Source organism: Sinohyriopsis cumingii, chromosome 5, assembly GCF_028554795.1.
Source record: "Sinohyriopsis cumingii isolate HCF-2022 chromosome 5, ASM2855479v2, whole genome shotgun sequence".
NCBI classification, from domain to species: Eukaryota; Metazoa; Mollusca; class Bivalvia; order Unionida; family Unionidae; genus Sinohyriopsis; species Sinohyriopsis cumingii.
Window position 1 is genome coordinate 18,202,490 of NC_142965.1, and position 13,725 is coordinate 18,216,214.

Genomic DNA, 13,725 nt, shown 5'->3' on the forward strand with positions numbered 1-13,725 from the left:
AGGTAGTTGCCCTTTTAATGGGACTGCAGCAAGGATATACAAAATACATGTGTTTCTTATGCGAGTGGGATAGCCGAGCAAGGGAAATGCACTACATGAGGAAGAAATGGACTCACAGGCAGAATGTAGCCATTGGAGAGAAGAATATCCAACACCCAGCTCTGGTTGAGGCTCAGAAAATCTTGCTACCACCCCTTCACATCAAACTAGGTTTGATGAAGAACTTCGTGAAAGCCATTGACCGGACTTTGCCAGCATTCCGATACCTGCATGAAAAATTCCCTCGACTCAGCGAAGCAAAGATTAAAGAGGGAGTTTTTGTGGGTCCTCAGATTCGAGAGCTTTTCAAAGATGACCGGTTCAACAACTTGCTGGAAGGTGACGCGAAACAAGCGTGGAATGCTTTTCGCCTAGTTTCTACAAACTTCCTCGGAAATGTTAGGGCAGAAAACTATAAGGAACTAGTAGAAGACATGTTGATGAAGTATAAGAAACTTGGCTGCAATATGTCTCTAAAGATTCACTTCCTTCATTCCCATTTGGATTTCTTTCCTAGCAACTGTGGTATTGTTAGTGATGAACACGGCGAACGTTTTCATCAAGATATCGCAACAATGGAACAAAGATACCAGGGAAAATGGTCCACTACAATGCTGGCTGACTACTGCTGGACACTCCTCAGAGATGCTCCCGAACAGCTGTACAAGAGACAGGCGAAGAAATCTAAGATGTAGTCAATGACTTGATTTTTTATAGGTAGGCTATTACAGTTGACCTTTTACTATTGGAATGCATTTCGTTATGTAAACATTAATTTCTTGCAGATTACAAAAAAACTAGAGCCAATTTTGCAATTTGACTGTCATATTCGTGTTAAGCACATAAAAATTGATAAGAATTGACTAATTTTATTTCAGTAACATGACTTTTGTAAAAATTTGTTGTCCAGTGATATTTCATCTGATGAGTTGATATCACTGCTTTTTGCTAAAACACCACCTCGTATCTTCATCAAACGCTGGGTGAATTATATTGTGGCAGTTGAAACTAAAGAAATGAAAGGACACGGCAACAGAATAATTACAAAATATTTTTTTCAAAACTAGTTCGGTTCCGTACAAGCATCAATTAAATCTAGAAAAAAAAAGGATATAAATCACATCTGTAATCTTACAAGATATCGTTTCTCAAGGGCTGATAAATTCTTGCGACAGAGAAATCTAACTTTGTTGCTAACCTTGCTTTTCCCTTCTTCGTCCGGTCTTCCCATTCATAGCGTCCACGCCCTAAACCTACTTTATCAAGGGACGCAACCATCGTTGTGTTCTGTTTGGCTCGATGTAGTTGTGTTTTCCAATCTATCCAACGTCGACACTTTCTGGAATTAACCAAAATAGTTTTTGCAGGAGAGAAACAAATAACTTGAAAAAAATAAGATTTTATGGTAGCAGTTGGGGCAAGAAAGCTTAATTCACTAATGACAAAAATGGCTATGAAAGCAAACTTGCCAAATTTGGCTTCAAAAAGCATTAAAAACTCAAGCGCGAGAAAATATCAAGGTCAGATACTAAACGAAAACTATGTTCCAGACACAATACCTGTTCACATCATTGGCCAAAAAATCCTGTCTCAACAACTACTGAAAAATTATTAACAACCAGAACGAATCATTTGTCTGTCCAAACGCTAGTCCACAAGCAAATTTCCCTGTTGCATATATTTGCACTACCAATAGCAACACTTGCCATATTTCTAAGACAGATAATATCAATTTTCAAAGAAACTGTAAACTTGAAGGTTCAGCACATGTTTATCCGCTAGGGACTGACGCTCAAAGGGTCTTTCACAACCAGTTTCAATTACAACATCAGTATGTCACAAACAGGTTCACCTCCTCCAAACAAATCGAGAGTTATATACGACAGTGATACAGATCTCTACTTACCAATGAATAATCCAACTCATGCTGCATTTATTCTTCTTTATGGCCTATATATCTGTGTGCCCAGTATCGTTTCGATATTTACCATAGGAGTTTTCTAAATTAGATCTGATGACAAGGACACATTTTGCTTGTAAGAAATATTAATAATTTGATGTCAACTTCATACAAAATTTATATATTAAATGTGACAATACCTCGATACCATCAAACGTTTAATGATGTTATTTTCTCACAAGTAAAAACTGTGTACATGGGATGGACAGGTCACGCTACAGCCCCTCATTAGCATATTATTATTAATATGTCGTATGTAAACTTCATTCGCACGTGGCATTATACCTCTTCGCGTAATACTTACAATATGGTACAGTTATACTGTTAAGTTTTAACTGTTTGCGGATGAGGGTCTTTAAGCGGTAAATAAAGTTGGATTTCACTGAAATAATTATTCTTATTTTCAGAAAACATTGTAAGACCGAATGACCTAAAGATGAATATGAAGAGATAATAGTGAGTGATGAATACTGAATGTATTGTATTTGCTAAGCAATATCACCAGTATGAAGAGTTTCTTAAGTTTAAAGGAAAATATTTTTTGAGAAAAATAATCTATATTCTGATTTGCACCTTCACAAGGAAATCCCAGTCGCGGGATTACATTATTTGCTTTGCCTACTTGGGGGAAAATTAATGAAACCCCTTGACTGCAATTTCCTTGTCTCGGTGCAAACCCTGTCATAGATTATATTAGTGTTGACTAGATTAGAATGTCGAACAATTTATATTCTTGTCAATAAATTAAAATGGGCAGATACTCAGAACATCGCATGCCTTTGTTAAACAAGAAATGTTTCTAATTCTTAGATAGAATACACGCATATGTTGCAGTTTATTTATTCAATGTATATCTAACCGATGTCCAAGTAGCCCATGTTTACCTTCTTCAAAGCAACTGTTGCGGTGTTATTTATTACGAGCTACCTAAACTTGAATGCCCTGTTTGTTGAGTTCGCTTCTTTGATGACAGGAAGGTGGTGAATAGAAATTAAATTATCAGGCTTGTGTATCTATCGAAAATTCACTAGTTACCTAATCACTCACAAAAATAACATAGTAACGTAACGTCCTTAGGATTATTACGTATATTTAACTTGTACTGTTTATTAGTTAGTATTTTCAAGTTTATTATATGCTATTGATAATGTAACATTCGTGGGAAAATATAGTTACTGGTGCTTTTAGGATCTTAGGAGAATCAATTGTATTATTGTTGTGTCCAGTAATTCATTTGGGCTGAAATTTATTATTAAAATTATTTATTTCTAGTGATTTTCCTCTAATATACAAAGTGCTAAAACAAAAATATTCTTGGAAATAGATACTTGAATTATTGTGAAATTTCCAGTAAAAATATTCTCTAGGATTGTATTATTGTGATCCAACAAAACACTTCACGGGCAACCACAGGCACATGAACACTTACAGCGTTTGACTTAATTTGGATTTCCACTTAAAGATATTTCTATCTTTAATCATTAGGACTAGTGTCTCTAATTCTATGTTTATTTGGGTTTTAATTCGCAATTCCTTACGTTCTTGTTGTGAATGTCTCTTAGAAAATGTTGTTTTTGAAATTTAGATTCACTTTTGTTTTGGAATTTTCTAAGTCCCATGTATATGTTCGCATTTTAGAAATCTGTACTGAAAGAACGTGCTTGTACAAGGTCATCTAGAGCGGAGAACTTTATTTCAAATCCTACACAGGAAGGAAGATAAAATACTCCAGCTTGCCATAAAATATGATCTTTCTGAGGTGAAGGTGTCGTTAGCAAAGCAAGCAGTTGAAAATATTCTGATCCAATAATATGTGAAAAAGAACGTTTAGATAAAACTGTTTTGGATTTGATTAGTAAGTCTGTAAAGCATTCTAACTTAAAAATAAAGAAATTAAAATAAAAATACAAGATGGAACTACAGTTATGAAAGTTTGAGCTCCATAAATATAAGGATAACTGCAATTGCATAAATAGGACACACAAATGCAATTACAGAAAGAAGAAAGACAAATGCAATTACATAAGGAGGAAAGAAAGAGAAAGCGAAATAAAGATGCAGAGAGAGAGAGAGAGAGAGAGAAAATGAAGAAATGGAATTTCAATTTAGATTTTTAAAAAATTAGAGATGGCAAGTGAGAAGCGCATCTCACTTTACAAACAAATTCGAGTTTTGATGTTACTAAAATATTAGGTTAGTACCCAATTTTAAGGAAATGTTAAGTAGATAAATCTTATCCTCAGTTTGAAACAATTGATGAACATTTGAAATTGCCAATATAGCATTGGCCTCTATTATTAAAAAGTGTAAGTTATGACAAAGCTTGTGACATATCCACTTCCTTGTCAGTACAGCAAAGTACTGATTATGATCTGGTTAAAGAATTATCTTCAAGGGTTATGAGATGGACCTGAGGGTTATCGACAAATGTGGACAAGCCCATGTCGAGTTTGTAAGTGAAAAACAGCAGCTATTTTAAAGGTGGTGCTTTGTCAAAAAAGTTTGTCAAGATTTAGAAAACTACAGAAAACTCATATCATTGAAGAGTTCAGTCCATAGTGATGTTCCGATTTACATTGATGAGCACAGGATCGAAACGTTTGAAAATGCTGCTCGTACAGCTGACGAATATTCCTTAGCTCATAAAGTTTATTTTGTCAGTAAGTATTTTCTGTTAAAAACCTATATCAGTTTGATACGAGCACTTCCAAATTTAAAACTAGAATTCAAATTTCTGATGAGCGTCTATTACAAGAAAAGATATCCTCTTATTTTTGATTGCTACGAATTGAAAAGTAAACAACAGAATCGAGACAGACCATTTCTAAATGCTCTTATTTCCAAGAGATCAAGGTAATGGTCATGTGTTGAAAGCAATACATTTGTTGGGTCAAACAAACCCCAGTCTGCTTTTATTATGGTGAGTTATGTGTCAGTCATGTCGAAGGGTTCTATATCATTCGTTGGCGATTCTGCCAATCATGTCCCTATTAAAATTTTAAGGGACACATGAACTTTTCAGAGTCTTTCATCATCAGGTACTTTGCCCTTTTCTTCGAAGTCTTCTGCTTATGAGGGTTCTTATTCACTGGATTTGTTAATATTCCTCTCAAATGTGTACATTTTGCATCAGACGTAGTCTCAGGAACCTGTTATAGTCGGAACAATGTATCCATCGAGGGTAATGATGTATTATCGTGCCATGATCTTGCTGGAGATGAGGTTGTGGTGAATCCAACTCTGACTGGCAATCTTTGTTTGGATCAGAAAGTCGATGTTATTGAAAGAGAAATCCTTGATTTATATCTAGTTTGTGCAGGTACTAGAAGTGTGGCAGAGAAAGCGTTGGAGAATGATGCTGAACAGAACATTGTTCCTTTAGCTGATACACGTTTCAGCCAGGCGTCTGACGAAGTCACTTTTGCTCCTCCTTTGGATCATTTGAAAGGTATTGATCACAGTGAACCTCTTTTTACTAATCATTATCTTTATTCCAATCAATGTGACAAATGATAATCACTTGTTGCCGAACAGGAACAAGATCCTGAGATCTTCTATTTGTTTCAGTGAGCAAATTAACGAAACTGAAGCCACAGAAGCACATGTTAGTTATTTTGTTTAACATTTGGCCGTAATGAGAAAACGGAGACCACCTGAGTCACCTGCTAGCGACGAATGGTCGGTGAACTATCACACTATAGTTCTAAAGTCGTATATATAAATGAAATATTTAGTACTGCCCTCGAAACTCCTTTGACTGGTCATTTAGCGATAAGACTTATCACAAGATTGTCAATCACTCTTTGGCTAAACATTAAAAGTGATGTTTGTCAATACTGTAGATTTTGTCACACTTGTCAAACGGTAGAAAACCCAACCAAAAGATACATAATGCTCATATGCAACCTATTCCTATTTAGCAGAATAATTTTACATTTTGTCATCTCTTACCTAAGACCAAGCCAGGCAACCAATACTTCTTGACCAGAATGTGTGAGTCTTCAAGACTCCCAGAGGCGATTCCTTTCAGGAATATTAAAACTAAAACAGTTGTAAAAGCTTTTTTTTATAAAGTTTTGCTTACACAATTTTGTATGCTCAAATCTGTCCAATCTGATCAAAGTTCAATTTTTATATCTGAAATTTTCCAGCACGTTATGCATGAGTTAGGCATCCAGTGATGTAGTGACTTTGGTGTAAGCAACCTTTTGAATTCAGCAATTATGAATAATCTCGACCAGAAACATTCAGAGCTGCAGCAACAATAAATGAATCAACAACAATAGCTATTACCGGAATATGAGCACTTGTTTCCAGGTGTTTCTACACGAACAATTAACATCTACCACGACGTTAAATTGTAGATTCCACGCGTGTGAAACAGCATCCGTGCAGTATGAACCCTCTCATTTCAGTATTTGCTGGAGAATAATTTTATAGATTTTATAGAACCGAGTAAAAGTGATTGGAGTTAACCATGTATAATTGTACCGAAAACAGATAATAATTTCTACATGAGCACTGACTATAGAAAGGTGAACATTATGACTTAAACAGATTTTTTTATTGCCAAGAGTCGATTATTGCATTGATAAATTGAAAATGCAAATTATGTCACCAAATTTGACCTTTGAAAGGATACTTGCAAAATCCACTAACGGAAAGGGCAAAGGGCAAAGAAAATTTAGGCATTCCAGATGAACGTTATCAATATAAAGTGATGTCGTTTGAGATGAAAGATTCGCCTTGCAATTTTCAATGCTTAATGAACTTGATAAAATCTGGTCTAGATTAATGTGATGCTTACATCAATGATGTCATCATCGACCTCCACGCTTGGAAAGTTCACAAAGGGACAATTCAGAATTTCTTTAACAGATTCACTGATGCAAATGTGACAATAATAGTATCTAAAAGTTGGTTTTGCCTTGCTTATGTTACATGTCTTGGACATATCGTGGGACATGGACAAATTAAACCCATAGATACTATGGTCAACGCTCTCTCTGAATTCCCTGAACCTATTGCTGAAAAGCAACTGATGCAATTTCCTAGCATGGCTGGATACTATCGGAAAGTTTGCTCCAATTTGTCCATAATTGCTGAATCTCTGACAAACTTATTGAGTAAGAAAACAAGCGAAGTTTCATTCGTCTGAAGAACGTCAGAAAGGTTTTGAAAATGTGACGGCCATTCTTAAGAGTGTACCAGTTATCTCAGCTCGAAATTCCTGTCAATCATTCAAAATGTCGATGCAAATGATATTAGTGTTGGAGCAGTATTGATTCAAGAAAGGAAAAATAATCTAGATCATCCAATGTGCTATGTTTCTAAAACGGTAAACAATCACCAGAGAAATTATTCCACAATCGATAAGGAATGTTTAGCTTTGATATTGGCTTTGCAACACTCTGCAGTATATATATATATATATATATATATATATATATATATATATATATATATATATATATATATATGTTAGATTCTTCTCGGATTATTGTGTTTATTGATCTCATCCAGATTACGTTCATTGCCATGATGAAAAACAAAACTTGTGGATTATTACGGTGGAGTTTGATGTTTCAAAAATACGATAATGACATCAGGCACATCAAGCAAAACAATATAAAAGCATATGCACGTTCTTGTGTCAAGAAATATTGTATTGTTTCATGTATATTTTGTATTATTCATAAGATGATTTTATCTTATGGGATTTATCACATATATATTTGATTAATAGTTAAAAGAAAGCTTTAATGCAAAACGTTTCTTTTTCGTTAGGAGGGGAGGTGTTATGTATATGTAATTTGCATTGCTTGTTAGCTTTCTTATTTCATTGTATGCTATTGATAATGTAACATTAAGTACAAAAATGGTAAAAGGAATAAGCACTAGGCATATTCTTACAATTATCTTAGACATATTCAATTAGATGTATATACAAGTCTCTTGATCACAGCGGAGACAAAATGGTTGGACTACAATGTGAAAATCCTGTGTAATGTCAAAATCGACACTGACCACATGATACTGTACCGGAAGCCACAGAGTACCAGTACAAGCAGACAAACCTGTCAAATATCAGACACATAGGATGGTCAGGGAGAGCCTAAGTCGTACACAAAGAACAAAAGAAAGAATCAAGGTACGGCGATCCGGCCAAAGAAGTTAGAAAGCTCTGGAAACCATATACAGTGATCGCTTCAGTCGATGTTGCAGCATGTTATGCAATGCAAGACATATAAGGAGACCTGAATACGCTAGATTCAAGTTTATTTGCAAATATTGGAAAAAGTGTCCGGAATGTAAAATTCTTAAATGAGCAATCATTTTTAATCATTTTTAGTTCACAAAATACACTACCAATGTAAATTTAAAACCATTCATATTTCACACATCGTACATTTTATCCTAATTTGTTTGAAAAAAAAATGCATTGTTTTATCTTTCCATCTACCTAATAGATAAATCCTGGGCGAGCTCGATCTGGTATCTCGGCTGTAAAAGCAGTATGATAGAGTATGGGTGGATAATGTAAATTATGAAAGGTGTTTCTTTTTCCGCTGATCCTTTTTTACGTCACCCGATATAAGTACAAACATCTCTTTTTTAAAGTTCAGCTGGTGTAAGCAATATGTTGAAATTGCCATTAGTGCATCTTTTAGCATGATTAGATCACTGAGTACTTTTTGGAAACTATTTGGAGCAAAGGTCAGTCCATTTTTCCTGCCTATACCGCTCTCCTCCTAGTAGAAAAAACAAGCTGGCTGACTCTCTCTTTTTGGATCAGTTTCCGAATCTCCTGGACTATGGAAATTCGATAGGTGGCAACCTCATTATTCTTATTTCAACTTTCACTTTGACTGTCCCGGAAACTCAAATACATCAAAACTCGTAGATTCCATTAATGTTTTCAACCTCAAACAATCAGTTAACCAACTCACCCATAAACATGGTCACATTTTAGACTGGATTCTTCATAGACCTGATGATAACATTCTACGGTCCTCCCTGGTATCCCATGACCTTACATCAGATCACCTCTGCATTATATGCCATCTTGATGTATCAATCCCTAACCCTCCACCTTTGTCTGCTATTAAGAGAAATCTCCGTATGATACATAGAACCAAACTAATGCACGACATCCAAGCTAGCCTAACAACTTGCATACCTCCTACCGCAGAACAACTTGATAACTGCCTGCGTTCATTGCTTGACAAACATGCCCCAGCTACCAAGTGCAGAGTATCAATTCAAAAGTGTCCTCCATGGTATAGCAGTGTTGGGGACCAGCTTCGCTCTGCTAAAAGAGACCGCCTTAAAGCTGAAAGGCTTTGGCTTTGCACCAGACTCACTATTCATAAGCAAATCTATGAAGCCGCTAAGAAGAATATCACAAATATAGTCCATGCAGCGAAATCAGCCCACTATACTACTAAGATCATGGAAAGTTCCAGCCGCAAAGAGCTCTTCGAGATTACTAACAAGCTAATGTCAAGGAACAAATCTACACCACTTCCAATTACCTTCTCTCCAGTCGACCTTCCGGACATGTTTGCAAATTTCTTCCGTGACAAAGTACAAACCATTAGAGATAAGCTTGACACCACAATTTCAATTGACTCGTCGTCACCATACAGTTGGGATGCAGAATTTGAGCGGCAACCATGAGCAGCATTTGAACCTGTTTCTATGGATTTTGTACGTACAATCCTGATGAAGAGTGCAGCAAAGTCATGTGAACTTGATCATATTCCAACATCACTGCTGCTTGAGTGCTTAGATCCAGTATTGCCTTCACTAACTGATGTTATTAATACCTCTCTCTCATCCGGGGAATTCCCCTCATTTTTCAAAACTGCCATTGTAAAGCCTCTGCTGAAGAAACCAACACTAGACCATAACGATTTAAAGAACTACCGCCCAGCTTCTAATCTCCCATTCATATCAAAAATCTTAGAAAAGGTTGTTCTATCCCAGCTTGTATCTCATCTAAATACAAACAGTCTTTTTAGTAATGTACAATCTGCATATCGCCCTTGCCACAGTACTGAAACTCCTCTTCTAAAGGTAGTTAATGACATTCTCTCTGCGTTGGATAGCGGAAAGATTACAGTTCTCACCCTCCTTGATTTGTCTGCAGCATTTGACACAATAGACCATGATATATTACTTCACCGTCTCCAACATGTATTTGGCATTCATGATACAGCCTTACTGTGGTTCAAGTCCTACTTGGTCAACAGGACACAAATTGTATCTGGAAATGGAAAACACTCCAGCCCAATTGATTTATGTTGTGGTGTTCCACAGGGGTCTGTTCTTGGACCTGTTCTCTTCCTTCTGTACACTCAGTCGCTCTCAAGTGTCATAGATCATCATCCAGTGTCTCACCATCACCAATTGTATGCTGATGACACCCAAATATACAAATCTAGCCACCCAAATGAAGTTGATACTACCATCCAAGGTGTAGAGAGGTGCATTTCTGATGTGAAATCATGGATGACATGTAACAAGCTGCACATGAATGATAATAAAACTGAGGCCATTCTGATCACAACACAAAGACTTTCTCATTCACATCCTTTATCTCAAGCAATAAATATCAGCAACACCAACATTAGATTCACACAATCAGTACGAAACCTAGGTGTTACTCTGGACAGTACTCTCACATTGCACCAACATGTCATGAACATATGCAAGGCAGCATATCTTGAGCTGCGACGCATCAGCTCAATTCGTAAATATCTTTCAGTTGATGCCACTAAAAAGCTTGTGTGTTCATTAGTACTTTCAAGACTGGACTACTGTAACTCAATTCTGTCTGGTTCATCTCAATATCTACTCCAGAAACTTCAAAAAGTTCAGAACAGAGCTGCTCGGATCATACTTAGAGTACCACGATCAGAGCACACCTCCCCGCTGCTCTGTACCCTACACTGGCTATCCATTTGATCCAGAATCAAACACAAAATTTGTTCTCTGTGCTACGTTTCACTGTCGGACTCTAGTCCAACATACCTATCCGACCTCACTGATGTGTACACACCAGCAAGATACTTACGCTCCGCTTCTGACAATCTTATACTCATTATTCCTACTATGAAAACAAAGTCATATGGACAGCGTTCTTTTGCATACCAGGGCCCAGAAACGTGGAATGAATTGCCTACTGAACTTAGACACAAAGACACAGTGATCACATTCAAGAGGGCTCTCAAAACTTACTTATTTCGACTGCAAGAACAAACTTAAAGACCTAATAATGTTTCCTACCTTAAATATTTTCAGCATGTTTTTTAATGTTTTCTAATTTCATGGTGTTTGTTTTTGTAATCATATCATTATATGTTTTTTTATCTTACAGGTGTTGTCTAATGTTGTAAAGCACTTAGAGCTTCTAAAGATTAGGCGCTATACAAAGTCCTCATTATTATTATTATTGTTATTGTTATTATTATTATTATTATTATTTCGGAATTGGTTTGTTGAATGATCTATGACGATTGTATTGTATCTTCTTTCATAAATTCTTTAAGCTTTAACTATTTCTCTCAACGATGGTATCTTGATAGTAAGAATAGATTAGACTACCTAGATAATGCCGATAATAATAATGATAATAATAATACAAATAATAATAATGATTATAATAATAACATATATTGACCTTTTTTAATTATATTCTGTACGAAAATTGTATGGCAAACAATACTGCATGTACTTTCAGAGTAACACTATCATTTATGAAGTGAGCGCACTTTCTGGATACAATTTTAATAAAATTCAACTGATTTTTAATTTTCATATTTGAGATCAAAGTTACTTATCGAGTCACTTACGACCGAAACTGAATTATTATTACTATAACATTCGTTTATTTACACATTCACACAGTTATGTCCATTTTAACAAAACTTTTGAATTATTTAAACCGTGTTATTCGTCATTCTATTTGCTCATAATCTTTAAAGTTGATTATCTGCACGAATAGTCATTATGTAGGTATTATTTTTCTGCTCGGAGTTGTTCTTTCGTTTATATTGCTATCATTCTTATCAATAGAAAACAGACGTCTTCAGAGCATACATTTGCTGGCAATTCCTGTATAGAGTATCTTTCACTGTTTTGTTGGGAACTGGAGGAGAGCAGATGGTCTTCTCAATCGCAAGTTTTATCGCTTTTTAGAGACACCCACAATCATTGTTTCCCAGTCATTGAAAAGAAATGAAAAGTCTCCAGTCACATACCTTGACGAATTTTGATAAATTATTAATTCTATTTTAACAATTTTTGCGAATGTTTTTTTTTTTTTTTACAAAATATGGACAGTATACATGAAATAGGTAACCAGTGTTTGGAAAACTTTTACTTTTAAGGGACCAGCTGTTCCCTAACTTGTAGTCTATTTTCAGTTTGTTGTGTCTCTGGTAATGCTGAATCTTTTGTTCTCACCTTGAAGTTACTCGTTTTGTTCCTCCAAAATATTTTGATAAATTTGTTGAAGTATTAATTTTAAATAAATCCATCAAGCAGAGCTCAAGACAAGTAGGTTTGCTTCCTTGAAAAAGTAGTTCCTCGCGCTTGGTCACCATGAACCGGGGCGCAGACAGCTTGACCGAGATATAAAGAAAATCAACTCAGTGTTAGAAACTCAGATTTCTCTGTCGCATTGATGAAAAAGCATGACGTCATAATACAAAATGACAAACTAAAACGTCGAATAGAATTTTTCATATGTATCGTTTTAGGATGGGAAAATACCAACGGTAAGAACTATGCATCAGACACGAGACTTCGAAAGTTTGATTCAGAGGGTGAATGTTTCTATCGTACACTGAAGCATAATGAAGGATTCTTGTTCTCAGATTTCTACGCGCAAAAGCAACGTCGAAGTAAAAATGGTAGATTGCGAATACTGATATAAATATATGAAAATATTTCAAAATAGCAACTTTATATAAAAACTCATTTAACATCATATATTATAAAATAACATTATACTATAACAAAAAAACAAAAACAAATCACCAACAAAATAAAACAAAATATGAAACAAAACATAGAATTTGTATAGTCATTTCCATGTATCTGATACACATGATTTAGACCTGCTATACGGAAGTCTCAAAACAAGATATTGTTGAAACTGTTGTAAATATTATGGTGAAGAAACTCAGATGTTAAATAAAATTATGTTTTTATTTCAGTTTGATTTATCAGACTTCCTTAAGGACATAGCGACGATCTATGTACACATGCATTGCAATGGGCATCATAAGGATACACATGTATTTCAACTTCAATTTTCTTATTCCAAGTGAAGAAATGAAAACTTTATATTCACCATTCAAGTATATGTTCACTCTCAGAAACGAAAGTGATATAAAACAGCACATGAGAGAGGAGCATCTTTTTTGAGATGCAAGCAAGTGTTCACTTTCACCGGCTGGATAGATTGTCTCACTATTTTTAAACAAAGAATTATCCCCGAGTTAAGTAACTTCTATTGATTAATTTTTCATAACTTGCAAAATAGTAATGCAAGAATGGGATATATAGGTTTATGTTACCGATCTGGGTTCACTGCCTCAATTTCCCATAAGTTTATATCCGCGGAAGATGCAAATGTGTCGGCAGTTGAGTCGCGACCGCCGTTTCGGAGTTTGCTCGAAGGGAACACGCGCCCGAATATCTCCCTGGACGCCTAT

The 13,725-nt window shown here is 35.5% G+C and overlaps 1 long non-coding RNA gene across 3 annotated transcripts in view; it reads right to left on the reverse strand.

The window, feature by feature from the left end:
• Window positions 1–1,111: 1,111 nt before the first annotated feature.
• LOC149798723 (uncharacterized) overlaps window positions 1,112–13,725 on the reverse strand; it is a 73,482-nt gene continuing 60,868 nt past the window's right edge. For all 3 annotated transcript variants that reach the window (XR_016421019.1, XR_016421017.1, XR_016421015.1), the window contains one exon: window positions 1,112–1,378. This is a non-coding gene — a long non-coding RNA (uncharacterized LOC149798723). The remainder of the gene's footprint in view (window positions 1,379–13,725) is intronic.